Raw genomic sequence first — 20896 nt, forward strand, 5'->3', positions numbered from 1 at the left:
TTGTTTCTTTATTGATCCTGTGTCTAGGTGATCTATCCATTACTGTAAGTGGAGTATTAAAGTCCCCTGCAATTACCACATTTTTATCAATAAGGTTGCTTATGGTTGTGATTGTTTCATATATTGGGGTCTCCCGTATTTGGCGCATAGGCATTTATAATTGTTAGCTCTTCCTGATGGATAGATCCTGTAATTATTATATAATGACCTTCTTCATCTCTTGTTACAACCTTTAATTTAAAATCTAGTTTGTCTGATATAAGTATGGCTACTCCAGCTTTCTTTTGACTTCCAGTAGCATGATAGATAGTTCTCCATCCCCTCACTTTCGATCTGAAGGTGTCCTCAGGTCTAAAATGAGTCTCTTGTAGATAGCAAATAGATGGGTCTTGTTTTTTTTTTTATCCATTCTGATACCCTATGTCTTTTGTTGGAGCATTTAGTCCATTTACGTTCAGTATTATTATAGAAAGATATGGGTTTAGAGTCATTGTGATGTCTGTAGTTTTCATACTTGCAGTGATGTCTCTGGTACTTTGTGGTCCTTGCAACATTTCAGTCACAGAATCTCTCTTAGGATCTCTTGTAGGGCTGGTTTAGTGGTGATGAATTCCTTCAGTTTTTGTTTGGGAAGATCTTTATCTCTCCTTCTATTCCTAATGACAGAGTTACTGGATAAAGGATTCTCAGCTGCATATTTTTCTGTTCATCAGATTGAAGATTTCTTGCCATTCCTTTCTGGCCTGCCAAGTTCAGTGATAGGTCTGTTACTAGCCTTATAGGTCTCCCTTTATATGTTAGAGCGTGTTTATCCCTAGCTGCTTTCAGAATTTTCTCTTTATCCTTGTGTTTTTCCAGTTTCACTATGATATGTCATGCAGAAGATCTATTCAAGTTATGTCTGAAGGGAGTTCTCTGTGCCTCTTGGATTTCAATGCCTTTTTCCTTGCCCAGATCAGGGAAGTTCTTAGCTATGATTTGTTCAAGTATACCTTCAGCCCCTTTCTCTCTTCCTCTTCTGGAATTCCTAATATATGGATTTTGTTGCATTTGATTGCATCACTTAATTCTCTAATTCTCCCCTCATACTCCTGGATTTTTATAACTCTCTTTTTCTCAGCTTCCTCTTTTTCCATAATTTTATCTTCTAATTCACCTATTCTCTCCTCTGCCTCTTCAATCCGAGCTGTGGTCACCTCCATTTTATTTTGCACTTCATTTATGGCATTTTTTAGCTCCTCATGACTATTTCTTAGTCCCTTGATCTCTGTAGCAATAGATTCTCTGCTGTCCTCTATACTTTTTTCAAGCCCAGCGATTAATTTTATGACTATTATTCTAAATTCCTGTTCTGTTATATTGCTTAAATCATTTTTTAACGTTTTTTTAAATTTATTTTTGAGACAGAGAGAGACAGAGCATGAAGGGGGGAGGGGCAGAGAGAGAGCGAGACACAGAATTGGAAGCAGGCTCCAGGCTCTGAGCCATCAGCCCAGAGCCCGACGCGGGGCTCGAACTCACCGACCGTGAGATCGTGACCTGAGCCGAAGTCGGACGCTTAACTGACTGAGCCACCCAGGTGCCCCTAAATCATTTTTGATCAATTTGTTAGTTGTTGCTACTTCCTGGAGTTTCTTTTGAGGAGAATTCTTCCCTTTTGTCATTTTGGATAGTCCCTGGGGTGGCTGCCAAACTGCAGGGCACTTCCCCTGTACTGTCTGAAGTAACTTGTGTTGGCGGGCAGGGCTGCAGTCAGACCTGATGTCTGTCTCCAGCCCACCACTGGGGCCACAGTCAGACTGGTGTGTACCTTATCTTCCCCTCTCCCAGGGGCAGGACTCACTGTGGAGTGGTATGGCCCCTGTCTGGGCTACTTGCACACTGCCAGGCTTGTGGTGCTGCTTTGATGGGATCTGGTGTATTAGCCAGGGTGGATCCGCAAGGTGCACAGGGGCAGGAGGGGCAGGCTTAGCTCTCTTGGCCGTTGGTGGTCCCCTGCGGGAGGGGCCCTGTGGCACCGGGAGGGAGGCCGACCCGTCGGGGGGTGGATCCACAGAAGCACAGCGCTGGGTGTTTGCACGGTGCAAGCAAGTTCGCTGAACTGGTTCCCTTTGGGGTTTTGGCTGGGGGATGGGCGAGGGAGATGGCGCTGGCCAGCGCCTTTGTTCCCCGCTGAGCTGAGCTCTGTCTGCCCGGGGCTCAACACCTCTCCACCTCTCCCTCCCGGTGTCCTCTTGCCCTCCCACTCTCCTAGCAGAGCTGCTGACTTTTAACATTCCAGATGTTAAGTCCTGCTGGCTGTCAGAACTCACGCAGTCCGGCCCCTCTGCTTTTGCAAGTCAGACTCGGGGATTCCGCCTTGCCAGGCGGGCTGCCCCTCCACCGCCCTGGCTCCCTCCCGCCAGTCTGTGGAGCGCGCTCCGCCTCTTTGCCCTTCCTACCCTCTTCCGTGGGCCTCTCGTCTGCACTTGGCTCTGGAGACTCCGTTCTGCTACTCTTCTGGCGGTTTTCTGGGTTACTTAGGCAGGTGTGGGTGGAATCTAAGTGAACCGCAGGACGCGGTGAGCCCAGCGTCCTCCTACGCCGCCATCTTCGGAAGTTCTCCAGCCCGCACCCGCCCGGAGGCAGCCACCAGTGTGGGCGCTCCGCAGCCGGCTCCGCTCTCCTCAGCCTTGCTCCTCTCAGTATTTTTAAAATTAGAAACATAAAATTGGTTCAGAGCAGACTGGAAAATAGGAAAAGGTAAAAAAAAAAATTATTCACATTATCACTGTGCAGTGGCAAGCAGGAGAAACAGTTTGGAATAGAGTTCTTTAGACTTTTTTGTGCATGTGCATAGATACGATTTCCCTCCAAAATATATAATAAAGTACCCCCCTTATTAAGATGGATTCTTTTAATCCACTTAGCGATGTATTCTAAACTCTACACACATCAAAAACTGTATTATCCCACAACGTGGTATTTTTAAATGGCTTTAATTTTTTTTACTGCACAAATTCGTTAGTTTAACCTGTTCTCTAAAGTTGCACATTTAGGCTGATTTCTATTTTTATGATATTAAAATATATATGTGTATATTAAAATATATATTAAACATATATATTAAACATATATATGTTAAATATATATTAAACATATATTATTAACATATATTGAATATAAATATATTAATTAAATATAAATATATTAAAATTAAAAATATATTAAATATATATTAAACATATATATATGTTAAATATATATATTAAACATATATTAAAACATATGTACATATACATATATATGTACGTATATATACATATATACTGCAATAAACATCTGTAAACACATGAATACATTTTAATATAAGATAAATTTCTAGCTACAATTTCTGGGCTAAAGTGTATGCACATTTTTAAGACTTCTAAAACATTTTACCTAATTGTTCTTAGAAAGGTTATACAAATTTTCTTTCCCACCAAAAGTAGGAGTGTGTAATTTTCCTCAAGCCATTGCAAAATGGAAGAGTGTTGTTCTAAATCTTGACCAAATTGACAGATTAGTTAAACAGGGATTGTCTAAGTGGTCTTATTTCATTACTGGTGAGATTGGACATGTTTTCAGTTTGTGCTATTTTGTGTTTTCTTATCACGTGTATTTTTTTTTTAATTTTTTTTTTTAACGTTTATTTATTTTTGCGACAGAGAGAGACAGAGCATGAACGGGGGAGGGGCAGAGAGAGAGGGAGACACAGAATCAGAAACAGGCTCCAGGCTCTGAGCCATCAGCCCAGAGCCCGATTCGGGGCTCGAACTCATGGACCGCGAGATCGTGACCTGGCTGAAGTCGGACCTTAACCGACTGCGCCACCCAGACGCCCCAATCACGTGTATTTTTAATGGAACTGGTCTATTCATGTCTTTTGCCCATTAATGGGGTCTTCATCTTACTGATTTGTGAAGTGATTTGTACATATTAAAAAGATAAATTGTTTGGCTGTCCTATTTGTTGCAAAAATTTCCTTCCATCGTAATTTATATTTTGATTTAGTTATGGGGAGTTAAATTCAGAAGTGTGAATTGTTCTTATCTGCAGATTTTCCTAACTTTATTTTTTCTGTTAGTGCTAGGCCTGTAAAGTTTCTTCCTCCAACATTAAAGATTATATGAATATTCAAATACAGTTTCTTCTTTAGTATGACTTTTTTTACTCTAATCTTCAATCCACTAGAATTTATTTTGATAGCTCTCATGGCATAATGTTCAATTACCTTTATTTTCACAGGATGAGAAGTTTAGAAACTTGGAGGTACCAAAAGGCAGAGGTGCTACATATGGAAAAGATGGCCTAATGTGGTGAGAAGGTCTGAGTTCTGTGTTCCGGTCTCATGTCAGGTATGCCTGAATGTATGTTTCTTACATACAGGCAAGTTTCTTAACCTGTCTGTAAGTTTCAAATAAGCTTGTAGAGTTGCCATGCAGATGAAATAATACTTTAAAAAATAGGAGTACTATTTGTTGTGTCATCTTCAATTTCTTTCTTCAGTAATTTATAGTTTTCAGAGTACAGGTCTTTTATCTATTTAGTTAGGTTTATTCCTAGGTATCTTAATATTTTTGGTGGAATTGTAAATGGAATTGTTTTCTTAATTTCTCCTGCTTTGTTCTTGGTGTACAGAAATGCAACAGATTTCTGTACATGGATTTTGTATCCTATGACTCTACTAAATTTGTTTCAGTTCCAGCAGCTTTTTGATATGAAAGTTTTACTTCTTCCTTACCCATTTGGATGCCTTTTGTTTATTTTTGTTGTCTGATGGCTGTGATGAGCGTGGACATCCTTATCTTGTTCCTGACCTTAGAGGAAAAGATCTCAATTTGTCCCCATTGACGATGATATTAGCTGTGGGTTTTTCATATGTGGTCTTTATTTTGCTGAGGTATGTTCCCTCTAAACCTATTTCGTTGTGGGTTTTTAATTGCAAATCGATGTACTTTGTCAAGTGCTTTTTCTGTATCTATTGTAATGATCATATGGTTCTCATCCTTTCTCTTATTGATGAGATGTATCATGTTGATTTTTTGGTGAATATTGAACCATCCTGTCAACCCAGGATTAATTCCCACTTGAACATGGTTAATGATTTTTTTAATGTACTGTTGAATTAGGTTTGCTAGTATTTTATTGAAGATAAACATTTAATATTTGTGTAATTTGGCTATACTGGAAAAATCTCATTTTTGAGAAATTTTGAAAGTTAAAAAAAAAATATATATATATATATTTAATTTTAGAGCACGAAGAGGGGAGAGGGGCAGAGGGAAAGAAAGAATCTTTAAGCAGGCTCCATGCTCAGCACAAAGCCCAACACAGGGCTTGATCCACAATCCAGGGATCATGACCTGAGCCCAAGTCAAGAGTCAGACACTCAACCAACTGAGCCACCCCGACACCCCAACTTTGGAAGTATTAAAAAAAAAAAGCGGCTCTCGGGCACCTTGGTTGGTCAGTCGGTTAAGCGTCTGACTTTGGCTCAGGTCATGATCTCATGGTTCATGGGTTTGAGCCCCACGTCAGGCTCTGAGTCTGGAGCCTGCTTCGGATTCTGTGTGTCTCTCTCTGCTTTCCCTCACTTGTGTGCATGTGCTCTCTCTCTCTCTCTCTCTCAAAAATAAAAATAAACATTAAAAAAACATTTAAAGGGCTCTCAGAAAAATATAAATATGATTAAATGTATTTCAGGGATAAGTGTGTGTATTCTTAATATATCAAAACAAATTCAGTAGGAAGATTCTCTTAAGTAAATCAATTTTACGTTATTAAGTTACCTACTCCCCCCACATAAAATGCTGTTTTCCTGAAAAAAATAAAATAAAAAAGTATTTTTCTGTTATGGGTACAGTCCTTTGTTTTCCCCTCCCCAATGGAGGAAATGCTATTAGTATCAAGCCATTTTAACTCCTGTTCGGTACTACTTCTAAAAAAGTCATTTTTGTGTTTATTTTAAAAGAGATGAACTATGCCCTTAAAAAAGAAAAAGAATCCTATGAGGAAATATTTTAAGTTTTAGTCTACTAATAGATGTTTCCGAAAGCAATAGCCTCCTGAAAAACACACCTTAATGGAGGAGGGGAGACATCTGGTGGATGCCAGTTAGAAAGAGAACCCAAGACTCACTGGATACCAGGCCCTTAGTGAGGTATTATGTTGTTTTTTCCACGTGTCTCCGTAAGACAATAACAAGTAAACTGACAGAGGAAAAGGACATTAAAGATATTAATGTCTACTGATTTGCCTTCATTAACAGCGTTTAAAATTATTTTAAATGAGATTGAGTTTAAGAAGTTCATAGGTATATATTTTTCTTTTTAGCATATTCCTCTAAATTTTTTAATATCACTTTAGCCCTGACGCACGTATTAACACAGCTTTTTGAAAATACAAACTATTACGAGGTATTCAAGGATATGAAGGAAAAGCTTTCTCAATCTATTTTTTGTATCACTGTTGGCATTTTCTGTCAGAGTTTAAGGTGCACACAGAGCAAAAGCAATCCATTTCTAGGATAGTATGTCACTCATACACTGGCAAAAGTATACAAAGTTAAGTTTATTAATAAACCATGTTTATTAAGCATTGTTTGCAAAGGACAAAACCTAGGAACCACTTAGATTTCTACTGTTAGGAGAGTAAATAAATTAGACAATGTCAACATCGTGAAACCCAGCATCACAAAGACGGAGATCTATATTACCATTAAGCTGTTTTCTGAACGTATTACAGTATTAAATCATTCACATAAAAAGGATATGTCATGTGAATAACTGCTTAGGAATTCACAGAATACATATTTTAACTGAATGGCCAATGATCATGAGTTAAAATCCGTATTTAGCTAATGCTAAGGCCAAACCAAATTCATTCTCACCATTAAGAGAATGAACTTCTGGGATAAAAACAAAACTCCGATTCAAAAGTAATAATTTGAATTTTTGCTATTAAAGTTTTAGTAGGTGTTGGTCTTGCCCTGTGGATTCAACTTTTTTTCCAACACTCTATTTCATGCCTTCCAGATTTCATACTCTGTGACGGACAACACAGCTTATTAAAATATATTTATGGAGAATTATATTTATCATGATAAATCGCCAAAGTTCTAATGTTTACTTCATACTGATTATATTTACTTGAAATATAATGATAATATTTGCTCCAATAACATTGCAGTTTGAAATGCTATACTGTTTCACTGAACATTGTTCTCATTAAATCCTACTCTCGACCTGGCAAACTACCTCCATGTTTCCGATTTCAACACCTTCTTGAAGTCTTCCCTTATTCCTCTTGTGTTCTTATATGGCACTCCTAGAAGCTTTGCTATAGCCTGGCTTCTACTACACGGTCATTAGTTATTTACATATATATTTTCCTGATGGTCTGTAAGGGGTCTATTCAGTTTTTGACCCAGACCTCTAACAGTTACTTGTTGGATGAATGAAAAAAAGAAGAAAACATTTCCTTACACTGATTCAAAATCTCCAAGAAAAACCCAACTTGATTACATTTCCCAGCTTCTTTGCGGCAAGTGTAGACACGTGACTGTGTCCTAGCAGGCAGAAATGATGCACACCACTCGCAGGCTGGGCCCCTGAAAACCTTCACGTGCACCCCTTGGGGCTCTTTTTACTCCTGGCTGATTGGGCTGTCCACCCCCACGTGAGCTTGGAAGCCATGTGATGGGAGAGCTGCTGTCAGCCTAGTCAGCCCCTCTGCATCAGCCTCCACTGACTTAGAACCGTCCCCTGCTGTTTTACGACTGAGAAAAAAAACTTGCATTAAGCCAAAATAGGTTTGCATCGATTTTGTACTGTGGCCTAGCCAACCCTAATATACTGGTCAAAGAGGAATTTGGCCAAGTCTAAATGATTTAGTTCTCTTTCCTAATTTGGGCCAAGTTAGAGATGGATGTCTAGGAATCCGTCCATTTATTTAGTCAGAATCGATTGACTACCACCAGCTGCCACATTCTGTGCTTTATGCTGAAGATACAACAGTAAACAAAGAAGGCATGGATCCCGCCTCCGTGCGCCATACAGAATAGTGGAAACGACAGACGAATAAGCAAGACACAAAAAGTAGTTTTAAGTTGTGATAAGTGCTATGAAGGAAATAAACAGCATTTGAAGATAGAAAATAAAAGTCATGAAGGGGATTTTCAACAGGTAAAGGTTTAGGAAAGACCTCCCCGAGAAGGTCATATTGAAGCCAAGATGATGAGGATGAGGAGTTGATGGGCCCAAAGATGAGGAGAGCCCATCCATGTGAAGACTGGAGTTAAAATCATTCCAGGCAGAAGGAGTTTCAAGCAAAGGTTGTAGCATGAGAAATGTTCTCAAGTTTGAGGCCCTAAACAAGGCTGATGTGGCACATGGAATGAGAGATGATGTTGAGCTGAGCAAAGCTGAACTGCGGAGTGGTTTTCAGCCAGGTAAATGTGCCAGCATTCTGGCTCCCTGCTCGTAAATCTACTGTTGGACTAATTGGACAAGGATACTCATATCTTCTGTTTGCTTTACCCAATTATTCTGTCCTATGTAGGCAGATGTCACCGATGGAGAGACACAGGGCCAAAAGCCAGAGTGGCCCAATGTATTTGATTTCTTTTTTTTTTTTTTTTCAATTAAGGGCCATCTGGGTTACTAAACTAATTTTATAAAACAGAAAAGGAGTTCTCCATGAAAATATTTTTACTCTTTTTTAATGTGTAGTCTTTTAGATAAACTCCACTGATTAGAGTTAATCATTCAGAAATCTGAATAAATACATTGTCTCTTCCATGAGTTAGATCATTACATCATTATAATTTACTGATAGAAAAGTATCACATGTTTTAATTACTGTTACTCTTATTTAATTACCCAAAGATAACATCATCCATAAAAGATATTGAAACTTTATTCATTTTTAAAATGTGCCTATGACTTCCCATATCCACAGCATTCATTTCAATGATTTTCTTCAATGTGTCCCACCCTAGGATAGCCTCAGTGTTGCTGTGACAAATTGTCTTGCCGGTAGCTACGTGGGTAATGGTCTCCATAGATTTCTCAGTTTTATGCACACTGTGTTACCTAAAGGATTCTTCACTCAATGTCATGTGTCAAGGACACCTATTATAAAAGCCATGGGATATCATTTAAGCAGCTTTATGTAGATGGAAAAGACCATCTTCCATCTTGGAAATAGACCTCAGGCTTCTTTCTGTTAATTAATCTTTCCCATCGACAAGAACATTTTGAAAAAGCATCAGCAGGTTGCTGGGCAAATTCAGGAGCTACAGAGCTTCTGGCCCAGCACCCTAATGGATCCGGGTGTTGACTGCCTCAGGGTTGTTGCACTGCACCTTACCTCAAAAGTGAAATCACCATGTACAAGAGAGCCACTGCCTTGGCCTCCAAAAATTGTTTCTTGGTAATTTTGCTCTGGCAATGGCTTGTTCCTTGGCTTTTAAAGCGATACAAACCCCATTAAGCATCTCCCAGTTGTGTGAGACCACAGGAAATAAAGCATCTTGGTTTTCATTTTTTTTTTTTTAATATCATGGCATGCTGAGAACTGCTTTACTAAAGTAAATCAGGGTTTTGTTTCATGGATTGTCAGTCCAGCATTCTGCATCAAAAGTAATGTGAAATAATATGTGCTTTATGTGAAATATTTAGCCCTATGCCAGGCATACAATGAACATGTAATAAGTAGCAGCTGTCTCTGTGATACTGTTATTATCTGCTCTTACAAAATCTGTTAGTGACTGATGGCTTGAGCTTCAAACCTACATCAATCAATTGAATTAACAGATGTTTATTGAGAATAGAGCATGACTAGTTGCTAATTCAGTGGATAACCAGAAAGCGTTATAGTCAGAGAGGGACATAGGTAATAGGGTAACATGCATACATGTAGCATTTAAGTCAGGATTGTAAGGGTTTAGATTTTCACAGGCAGAAGTTTGCCTTCTTTTCATCTCTTCACAAATTATATTTATTTTGACAAGTTATAAACCTGCGAAGAAGCAACACCTGTTTTTCTTGACCTAGAATCCCCCATCGTCATAATTTGATTGCATTTGCTTTATATTCAGGCTTTTTTTTTTTTTTTGCCTGAACTCTTTGCAAATAAGTTGTAGATATCCTGACACTTTACCCTTGATATTTCAGCAGGCCTCTCCAAAGAGATATTCACAATAGCATTACTTTACTCAAGGATATTTTAAAACACTGCCATAACATCATCTGCTATACAATCCATCTTTAAATTGTTCCAATTGTCCCCAAACTGGTTTTCATAGCTTTTATTTTTGATCCAGGACATAATCAATAAACAAGCATTCAGTTATTAGCAGGGTTGAATCTCCAGGCCCAGATGATTTCCACAAAAGTAGAAACTCTTGATATCATTTTCTACACATGGAGGGATGGGCGCTTCATCAATCCTTAAATTAACCATTTTGGGTAGTAAACAAATCCTCATAATTGAATTCTCACTTGATAAGACTTTCTATTAAAATCAAGCAGGATATTAAGACAATTACTCATATAGTTCACTTTTTAAAAGAAAAAATGCTTCATGCTAATTTCCTGATAATTGGGGGGATAAGGGGGGAAAGGGGGGGCACAAGTGATTGCTTTCCTTTAATTATCTGCATAATTGCTTCCATTCTCCAGGATGCTCTGTCACTGATGATGTGGACTTAGCATTACGCAGGGAATACAGGTGGCTCATAGGTAAATATTGTTTTTCTACATTCTGTGGTTCATTTGGAATAGTTAGAAACATAGAGACCTATTTCTTTTCTCTGCGTGTGTTTTTGTTTGTAGCAGATAGATCACATCTCTTTGGAAATAATTAGATTAAGTTATAATGCTCCACAGCTGCTGAGTTATTAGCCAAATGCTCACCAAATGGGATCTCTCATTAGGACTCGTGAACAGGTAATCTTTTTTGATAAATGAACTTGTAATTTTCATAGCCATTTACACAATACACAGATATCTTCTTTTATATTGATTTCTAATGTCTTGGCACTTAGGATGCTATATTTGATTCTCCCTTTTAAAGGATGTAAAATCATTACTGATACTTGATTAAGTTCCTTTTCAAGGTGGCACAGGATCCTCTAGGAATTAGGTACCGTGGATACTGATACTTCATGCATTAAGACTCAAATATTTTTTCCTAGTCTTAACTTCAAAGGGAAGTCACATCTTCTGATGAGTGGCTTGATATTTTTACCATTATGCAAACCCCGATGATAATTGTTATCTACATAAAAATAGTTCTCATGTTCTTATTTAACCAAAAGTGGCTGAATAGGAGTTGAAATTAGGTTAACAAATGAACACAGGTGAAGGCATTCATTTTTTCCTGCATCTGAGCCGGAGTGTTTTAGGATCCAAATGGCTCCCTGATAGCAATCTAGGAACTTTAGGATGATGCGATCGTTGTCTTGATGAACTGAGAGAGTTCCAATATCTTCTGGCATTCCAAGTAGAAAAAGCTTGCCTCGTTTACAGGAGTTAACAAATACACCTGCAGCATCTCCATGTTTTTTCTTCATTAAAAGACAGTATTGAAATTAGAACCCTCCTACACTGCTGGTGAGAATGTAAAATGATGCAGATGTCTGGAAGTTTCCAAAAAGGGGAAACAAAGAGTTACCACATGACCTGAAATCCCACTCCTAGGTATATACCCAACAGAAATGAAAACAATGTGTCCACAGAAAAACTTGTTTGTATCATTCAAAGCAGCATTATTCAGAATAGCCAAAAATGGAAACAACACAAATGCTTATCAACGGATGAATGAAAACCTAAAATTTGGAAGAGCCATACAGAGGAATGTTACTTGGCCATAAAAATAAGTGTAGTTCTAATTCATGCTCCATCATGGATGCACCTTGAAAACATTATACAACGTGAAAGAAGCCACTTACAAAAGAATCATATTTTATGATTCTACTTAAATGTCCAGAATATTTTATGATTCTACTTAAATGTCCAGAATAGGCAATTCTATGAAGACAGAAAGTGAATTAAAAAATTACTCTTAGGGCTGGAAAAGTTGGGGGCATAGGGTAGGGTTGCTGACGAGTACAGGGCTTCTTATTAGAGCAGTGAAAATGTTCTGAGGTAGATTCTGAAATAGGTTACACAACTTTGTGAATATACTAAAAACCATTGAAGTGTATATTTTAAATGGATCACTTGAGTGGTGTGTGAATTACATCTCCAAAAATGTTTTATGTGTACAAATATATTTCTCTAATGAATTGATATGTTACATTATTTTAATATATAGCTTAATATCTTATATGTGATTGTGTATATTATATGTATGTCCTTTCTGTGGAAGGAGAAGTTGGCTTTATTGTCATAAAGCCACAAGGACAATGCAAAAATTATTCCATAATTGTTACTACTTTTGGAAAAGTATTTTTGAAAGATCCTATTCGTCGTATTTAACCAATTAGTATCTGACAATAGACAAAAACAAAATATTATGGTTAATATATCTGTGTCTATCATAATATTAATGAAGCATAGATAAGTCATAGTGTATATGGCCTGGGGAACACTTCCTCCTCAACAACAATGAATCAGGTTGAAATCACTCTTCTTATAGGCTCTGAGTTCCAGAATATCCTTGGAACGCACTAGCCTTTGCTAATGTGACTCATTTACTAAACAAATACATTAGGAATAAAAATTACATCTACAGTAATGCTCTATTGGAATCTCTTTTTTCTATTGCTTTAAAGACACTTTTGATGATCTGTGGCGTTTTGATCACTCTGTGAAATAGAATACTTCTGTTAAAAAAATCCTGAGTTAATTTTTTTTTTCAGCTCAGATTTGATCCATGGCTCCAGGAAAATGAAAGGGAGAGGAAACTAATAGTTCTTTTGTGTCACTTTCCTCCTTCTTCTAGGTTTTTAGACACTAGAGGGAACATGGGGAATGGGTGATAGCAGCAACAAATACTTATTTCACTGGGTATGAAATGGCATAGTTTGTGATTATTCTTGTCTAGGTTGCTTTAAGTTGTATCTATTCTTTGGCAAGCATCCAAATGTCCGCTCTCTCATGGGACACAGGAATGATTTCAGGGAACATCACAATATTCCAAGTTGTATCAGTTGGGACAGGCTGGCTGGTGCCGCAGTACAAACAACCCTATAAAATTAGTGGCTTAAAATGAGAAAGTGTTTTGTTTTTTGTTTTTTTTTCTGCTCCTGGTATATGTCTATCACACATATCTTGCGCAGAAGTTAGGGCTTCTACTCCAAATCTGCTCCCTGACTCTCGCCGATTGTATCTTAAAGATGATCTCCATTGCAGAAAGTCCTGGTGGGTATGGCTCCTACAATGAATGTTTTGAAATGGAAGTGAGATCTGTAACTTCTGCTCACAACTCATGGGCCTGAATAAGGCTTATACACTCACCCTACCATGAAGAGGACAAGTGTAATCTTGTCACGTCTGGAAATATTTGGCAAATGCATAGCATGGGAGTTGTGGTTCCAACTCTGTCCATTCCACCACCAGCATCTCACCATTACCAGCCTCTAGCTGTTGGAGTCCCTTTATCCAGAAGCAGGACATCTTGCATGGGGCACAGATGATGGGTTTGTGCCTGGCTATCCTCTGTGGTGTCCATTGAGAAGTTCAGGCATCCTTTGTCACATACAATGTATGGAAATATTCCATGTGTCTGAGTGACCACGTATGTCATTGTGGACGCAAGCTGTGGCAAGCTTGGTGATGCACCACCTGGCATTTACTCCCCCTCTTTCCATCTTTCCTTCCCTTTTCCCTCACTCCTATTGCCTTGAGGTTGAACTGCTAGGTAAGGCTTTAAAACGTCATCTTTGCCTCTAGAGAATTGAGCTCAGACAAGTAGTTATCCTTGGGAGAAAAGTACGAATAGTGACTTGGAAAAACCACAAGATGGAATTTCAGACAGGCTGGTAATATTCTACTTCTTGGCTTGGGAGGTTACAGTGTGTTCAATAATTCATTGAACCGCACATTTATATTTTGTGTACTCTTCTAAATGTATTTTTTTTCAACGTTTATTTATTTTTGGGACAGAGAGAGACAGAGCATGAACGGGGGAGGGACAGAGAGAGAGGGAGACACAGAATCGGAAACAGGCTCCAGGCTCCGAGCCATCAGCCCAGAGCCTGACAGGGGGCTCGAACTCACGGACTGCGAGATCGTGACCTGGCTGAAGTTGGACGCTTAACCGACTGCGCCACCCAGGCGCCCCTAAATGTATTTTTTTAAAACTTGAAATCGTATGGAAAAAGAATCCTTGACATTATATTTTATCTAAACCTGCCACAGAGTCAAATCCTAAAATTGGAGCAGAGGAGCAATGGAAAAGGAATTAGAAGTGAACTGAGTAGACTAAGCCCTACTTCGTTGAGAACCTGAGCTCTTAAAAGCGTCCCTGTTCTTCCCTTCCTTTAGTGACACTATTTCCTCTATTTCACAGCCGAGGCACTGGAAGCCCAAAGAAGCAACATCAAATACTACATCCCACAGATTTTCATGGCAGAAGGTAAGAACAGTCTTTGGTGGGACCAGATGATCCCATTTCCTTGTTCCATAATGAGCATCCTTCACGAGCCTGAAACATGCAATAATCCTAGTTAAAATCCAACTGCGCTCATAGCATTTTGTGATTTTTTTGCCTGAGTCTGTTTACCAAAGTGTTACAACTTCAGGAAGGGCTATGAGTAATACCTATGAGTAATTACTGTGAGTAATACCTATATTAGAGCGTGAAAGATAAAAGGTCTAAAGTTGTCAATGCTAAAAAAATACAAAATACCCAGTGATGCGTAAAGCAGATTACACTGCTCTGCCACTTGCTATAATTGCCTCTCATAAGCTCTCTTTCTCATCACTTGGAGCTGTGGTTATCGTTTCTGGATACTACTACTCTAAGTTTTTTTCTCTCTTTTTCTTAATTTATTTTTTTAAAGTTTTTATTTATTTTGAGAGAGAGCGTGCGAGTGGGGAGGGGCAGGGAGAGAGAGAGAGAAGGAATCCCAAGCAGGGTCTGTGCTGTCAGCACAGAGCCTGACGCGGGGCTAGAACTCACAAACTGTGAGATCGTGACCTGATCTGAAATCAAGAGTCGGTGGGTATAACCAACTGAGCCATCCAGGCGCCCCCGCTTGTTTTTTTTAATTTTTTAAAGAATAATGCAAAAGAGCTCTTTGGCATGGCTCCAAGTCTCTACATCCTTAGAATAGGCAATTCTATGAAGACAGAAAGTAGATTAATTGTTCCTTGGGGCTGGGAGGCTTGGGGGTGGGAGAAAGGGCAGTGACTGCTAATGAGTACAGAGCGTCTTTTTAAGGTGGCACCTGTCACTAGGAGGTGTCACCCAGAGGAACTGCGACATCCCACAGATGATTTTGCAGCCTCTCACTTTCTGAGGCAAGATCTTTTTGGGCCATTCCCTTCAAACCCTACCCCCTCCTCTACCTCTGTGGCCTCAGAGCTGAGGTAGACCAGAGGGGGAAGAGGGAGGCATTAAGAGCAGATGGGAGCTCCGCCATGATGCTAGATGCTAGAGCTGGGGAGAAGGGAAAACTTGAGATCTGAGCTTAAGTGGGAGAAAGATTCCTACAATGACAAACGAGATCTGCTTGTTTAACAGCAGGCTGTTATTTGAATAGCTTTATCCACTATTCACGTCACGACAGCCTATAAAGTATTTCTATCACGGTATAGTAAGGGAACTGAGAAACAGAGATTTCATCTACTTTCCCTAGGTTGCACAATTTCGAGTGGCAGGCAGGGGGGCTCTGGAGGACAGGATGAAGTCAGTACAGGATAGGACTTTTTGTGTGTTGAGGAGTGAAGAAAGATTAGCGAGTGTTGTTGAAATGGTTGAAAAGGGGGAAAAAACCTTTTAATGATCGTACCCTCGCAAATTCAGACTGATCTGGGGTGGAAATACACAAATAGGAATATACAGTACATATGTTTACAATATGAAAATATATGCATAGAACTTAAGGCTGTTTATCAAATATTAATAGCAACTGTCACTGGGAGGTGGAATTATGAGTGACTCTTAATGTTCTTCTTTGTATTTTTAAGTGATTTCCCCAAATTTCTACTATGAATAAATACACTTTTATATGTTAATTAGAAAAAACGCAGGAAAAATTATATAAATAGCCACAACTTAAATCTAGATCCAGGGGCGCCTGGGTGGCACAGTCGGTTAAGCGTCCGACTTCAGCCAGGTCACGATCATCTCGCGGTCAGTGAGTTCGAGCCCCGCGTCAGGCTCTGGGCTGATGGCTCAGAGCCTGGAGACTGTTTCTGATTCTGTGTCTCCCTCTCTCTCTGCTCCTCCCCCATTCATGCTCTGTCTCTCTCTGTCCCAAAAATAAAAAAAATAAATAAATAAAAAACGTTGGAAAAAAAAAATCTAGATCCAAAATACACCATTTACCCCTTAATTGTTTCTGTTTGCGATATAAATGAGAGAATTAAATGGAAGTTACTGCACTCTTGGGAATTTTGTTTACAATTCGTAGAGTGGATAGCAAGAGAGGCAGAGACAGAAATGAGAACTGTCAGTATATTCTATGAGAAGAGAGCCATGTTTGTCCCGTCCACCATTGTGTCCTCCAGGAGTTAACCCGCTGACCAGTGCAAATGACCTGCCAGGAAACTGCATGGCCTTTGTATGTCTACAGCCTTGGTGGCTCAGTTGTAATGGTGAACTGCCGTGCCTAGTACACATGCTGGCACATGGTGGAAGCAGCAGGAATGCCTGGGGGACCCCCTAGGTGCTCAGCCGAGATGGAGTTAATTTAGAGAAGAAATAACAATGTAGAAAAGATCTATAGTTACCAAATACACAACAGACCCTGGGATCTTCATAAACCCTTGAGGAGGGCACACGTTTCAGGGAGCTAAGGCCCTGCAAGAAATGTTGGGGGCAAAATGCAGTGACTTGAAAGCTATTACCATTGAACTTTATCCCATCTGTATACAACAAAATGGGGGCAAGGCAGGAAAGTGCACTGCCTTCGAAACCATCTAGTGTTTGACTCTGCATTTTGTGATTTAGTGTAGACCAACCACCAAACGAGAATGGAATATTTCAATAGGATGACCTATATCTCCTAACTAGCAAGTATCTAGGTCATTCAGATGAGCTTTCATCTGTAATCTTGGCTTTATGTAGATATGATCTCATATTTCTAATTTTATGAACTGAGTTATAACCTCAGTACCTTGGGCAAAGATCGGACTAAATGATAGGATATCCATAACTGAAAATATCTTGATATTCACTTTCTACCTACCAGCCCTTGGTCAAGAGTGATTGTAATGATCAGTTCAACTTATATATAAACTCTTGCTCCTGGAGTTCCTTTCTATTAGTCTTTTGTTACTGTTGTTTAGTAAACTGTATTTCTTTATAAATATGGAGAAAATCCAGGCCTTCACTAGTGAAATCTTCGGTGGAATTCAAATGAGTACAGTTTAATCATAAGAATCATTTATATTTTAGTATTTGTGTTGAATTCTTAATATCTAGCTGCTTGCCTCATTTATATCAAGTGACTGTCAGCAGTAATATTTCTTGAGTAAAAATCTCCCAATTGTACCTCCATTTGTACTAAACATCACCTTACATGTAATTTAGGGACTTTGAGGCTACATCTGTCTGAAACAACTGTCCCATCAATTAATAGGATTCTTGGTTTTCTATATGTTGGTTTTGGTATACCTATGATGGCATTATGTAAAAAGAAATTGGTAATTGTTTAGTGCCATCTAGTGGGTAGTTTGTTGTGAACAAAAACTAAAAATCTTGTTCAACAAAGAAGTTGTGTTGCATTTTATTATTTTTTATAATGCTATTAAATGTATATAATTTTAATATCAAGTTTTATAAATTAGGACATAACAGAGCCAACAAATTCTAAAATTATTACTATTGCATTAAATAACTAGTTTTTTGAATAGGTAAGAAATACATTAGAGATTGTCCAAATACTTTATAATTGCTCTCTTTTATTGAAAAATGTAATGTTCTCAAAACTAATTTAAAATTCCATAACATGTATCTCTCATTAATAAAAAAATTTAAATTATGCTCTTCAGAAGAAGTGGTTTGATATTGATGTTAAGTGTAGGAGTGTTAAGAACATAATTTCTTACAAAATTGCTTAGTTTGGAAAGCCTATGACTTATTTTAGGGAAGTATTTTAGGGAAGTAACCTAGCACATTTTAGCATAACATTCATAGCGTTAATTTTATACACTGTTGCTTTCATTAGTTTTAGAAACAAAATATCAGTGTATATTCTACCATTATTAAAAATACTTTTTAAGTCATCACTATTTATAGCTTAACATTAGAATATATGTGTGCATTGTTGGTCAGCATTATTAACTGAGTATCACTTCAACATCATCTGTTGAATAGAATGAATGTGTGGATGGGATGGAATAAATGCGGATGGAAAGGACGCCTTTTTGTCAAGGATGTCTGTGCTCGAGTGCAGCTGACAGTATGGAAGACAAAGAGACCTCATGTGTATTGCCAAAGTGATCTTTTTTCCTTCCTTCACTGACTAAACTTGGTGATGATGAGAACTGCACAGCAATGAAATGCATGGTCTTGTGAGGTACAGGTCTTGCACCAGATGTCTATGAATAGCAGCTGGATGGCCATGATGGTGATGATGTTATGATGGTGGTGACTGTATCATGACATAACAAAACTGCCCCTGAATGTTCACTGTGGACCAAGAAGGGTTCTCATTGATTTGCATAAATTACATTAATCTTTTCCCACAAACATGTGAATTGGTACTATTAGTTTTCCCATTTTGTGGAACAGAGAAAAAAGGTACATGGGGTTAAGCAACCTGTCGAAGGTCACACAGCTGGTCACACAGGGGTATCGGATGGCTGACAACCCAAGTATGTTGGCTTTTGCTCTTAATTTTGCTCTGTTGCTAATTGCAGCAATTATGAATGGGTTTCAATGTCTTTTACTCCTCTCATTTCATTATAAATGAATTTCTGGTGTGATGTGTGTGGTTCAATTAGAAGGCCCCAGCATACCTTTGAAATTCTAACATTTCTGTGTTTCTGCAAAAGAATTTTTTCTCGCAGACAGAAGGAATATTATGACATTGCATCTCTAAGAAATGAATGTAAAATTCTCCTTGTGAATAACAATCGGCGTTGTCATTAAAAATTGGCATTGACGGGGCGCCTGGGTGGCTCAGTCGGTTAAGCGTCCGACTTCGGCTCAGGTCACGATCTCGCGGTCCGTGAGTTCGAGCCCCGCATCGGGCTCTGGGCTGATGGCTCGGAGCCTGGAGCCTGCTTCCGATTCTGTGTCTCCCTCTCTCTCTGCCCCTCCCCTGTTCATGCTCTGTCTCTCTCTGTCTCAAAAAATAAATAAACGTTAAAAAAAAATTGGCATTGACAATTGACGTTGACATTGTCATCATCAGGGTTTCCAGGATACTAAATTCCTTTCTGAATCCTGGGAACCCTCTTTGGGGAGGTCCAGGCCCCATCACCCAAGCAGACCCTGGCCAATGACCAATGACCAATGCTTGGTCAATCACATATTCTCCCTTGGGATTCTAAGTCATGGACAGATGATAGAAGGAATAAGGGACAACCTCCATTCACAATGGTGGTCATACCTGGAGACATTTGCGGGAGAAGGGGGCTTGTGCAAGCTACTCCTACCAAAAGTTGTTGTCCTTTCTGTTCCTTGGCCTCTTATATTTTACCAGCCTGGTTTGGCAGCCTGTTATGAATAGCGAGCTGCTATTATACTTCTAATGTATCCTATTTCTGCATAAGATCATCAGAGTCTGAGAACCTTGACTGACACCCCTCTTCTAACACCAATACGGTGATGCCGACAGCTACTGGTACTTGTCAACATTAGAGAGATTACTTTGGTGCTGTCTCCACTAAATCATGTTGAAGCATATGAGTATAATTGATTATGATTTTCCAGTGTAATAGAACTTCCATGAGAAACCTGCTGACCTGACAGTTCACACTAGAGGTTTTATCATAACTATATTATAACTTGTTAATACATCTCAGAAGAAATATTGTAATTTTACTTCACTTAGAGAATGGTTATTGGGGTTTTCAATCTATTGTGGAGTATTGAGACTCAACGACTATACTAGTGAAAGACAAAAATGTCATTTTTCTCCCTGTGATATTAGAGTGTGGACTTAGAAGAATTCTACAGTTGGCATTACTGCATCTTATGGATTTTAGTATGAGTGTGACAGATTGTGTAACATGATGGTCCTATAGTACAGATTGGGGGCCCCAGAGACAGTGGGTTTCAGTGACTCTCTGTTCTAATTACCATGTGTGATCTTAGGCAAGCTATTTAACTTCTCTGTGCCTGTTTTCCTCTAGTTATTAAATGGCAATAATCATAGAGATTATTTTAATAATTACAACTAAGTAATTTAAGGAGTCACAATTCTCATTTTCCATCAACACCTGGCATAAAGATAAAATGAATACATATCTTAATGGCATAAACCTAATACATAGAAATAACATTTGTTTCTGTCAGGAAAGAGGCTCCCAGGGTTCCTGGGTGGCTCAGATGGTTAAGCATCTGACTTTGACTCAGGTCAGTGATCTCATGGTTTGTGAGTTCGAGCCCTGCTTGGGGTGAGCACAAACCCTGCCTTGGGTGAGTACAGTCTCTGCTTCTCTTTCTCTCTCTTTCTCTGCCTGTTGTGGATTTCAGTCTCCTTCTCTCTGCATCTCGATCACTTGCACCCTCTCTCTCAAAACAAAAACAA

General features: G+C 38.9%; 1 long non-coding RNA gene across 1 annotated transcript in view; it reads left to right on the forward strand.

The window, feature by feature from the left end:
• LOC123381444 overlaps nt 1-20896 on the forward strand; it is a 44410-nt gene that overhangs the window by 15578 nt on the left and 7936 nt on the right. The window contains exons 2-4 of the long non-coding RNA XR_006588424.1: nt 4267-4376; nt 10704-10763; nt 14539-14604. This is a non-coding gene — a long non-coding RNA (uncharacterized LOC123381444). The remainder of the gene's footprint in view (nt 1-4266; nt 4377-10703; nt 10764-14538; nt 14605-20896) is intronic.

Source organism: Felis catus, chromosome D3 (assembly GCF_018350175.1).
Source record: "Felis catus isolate Fca126 chromosome D3, F.catus_Fca126_mat1.0, whole genome shotgun sequence".
Classification (NCBI taxonomy): Eukaryota; Metazoa; Chordata; class Mammalia; order Carnivora; family Felidae; genus Felis; species Felis catus.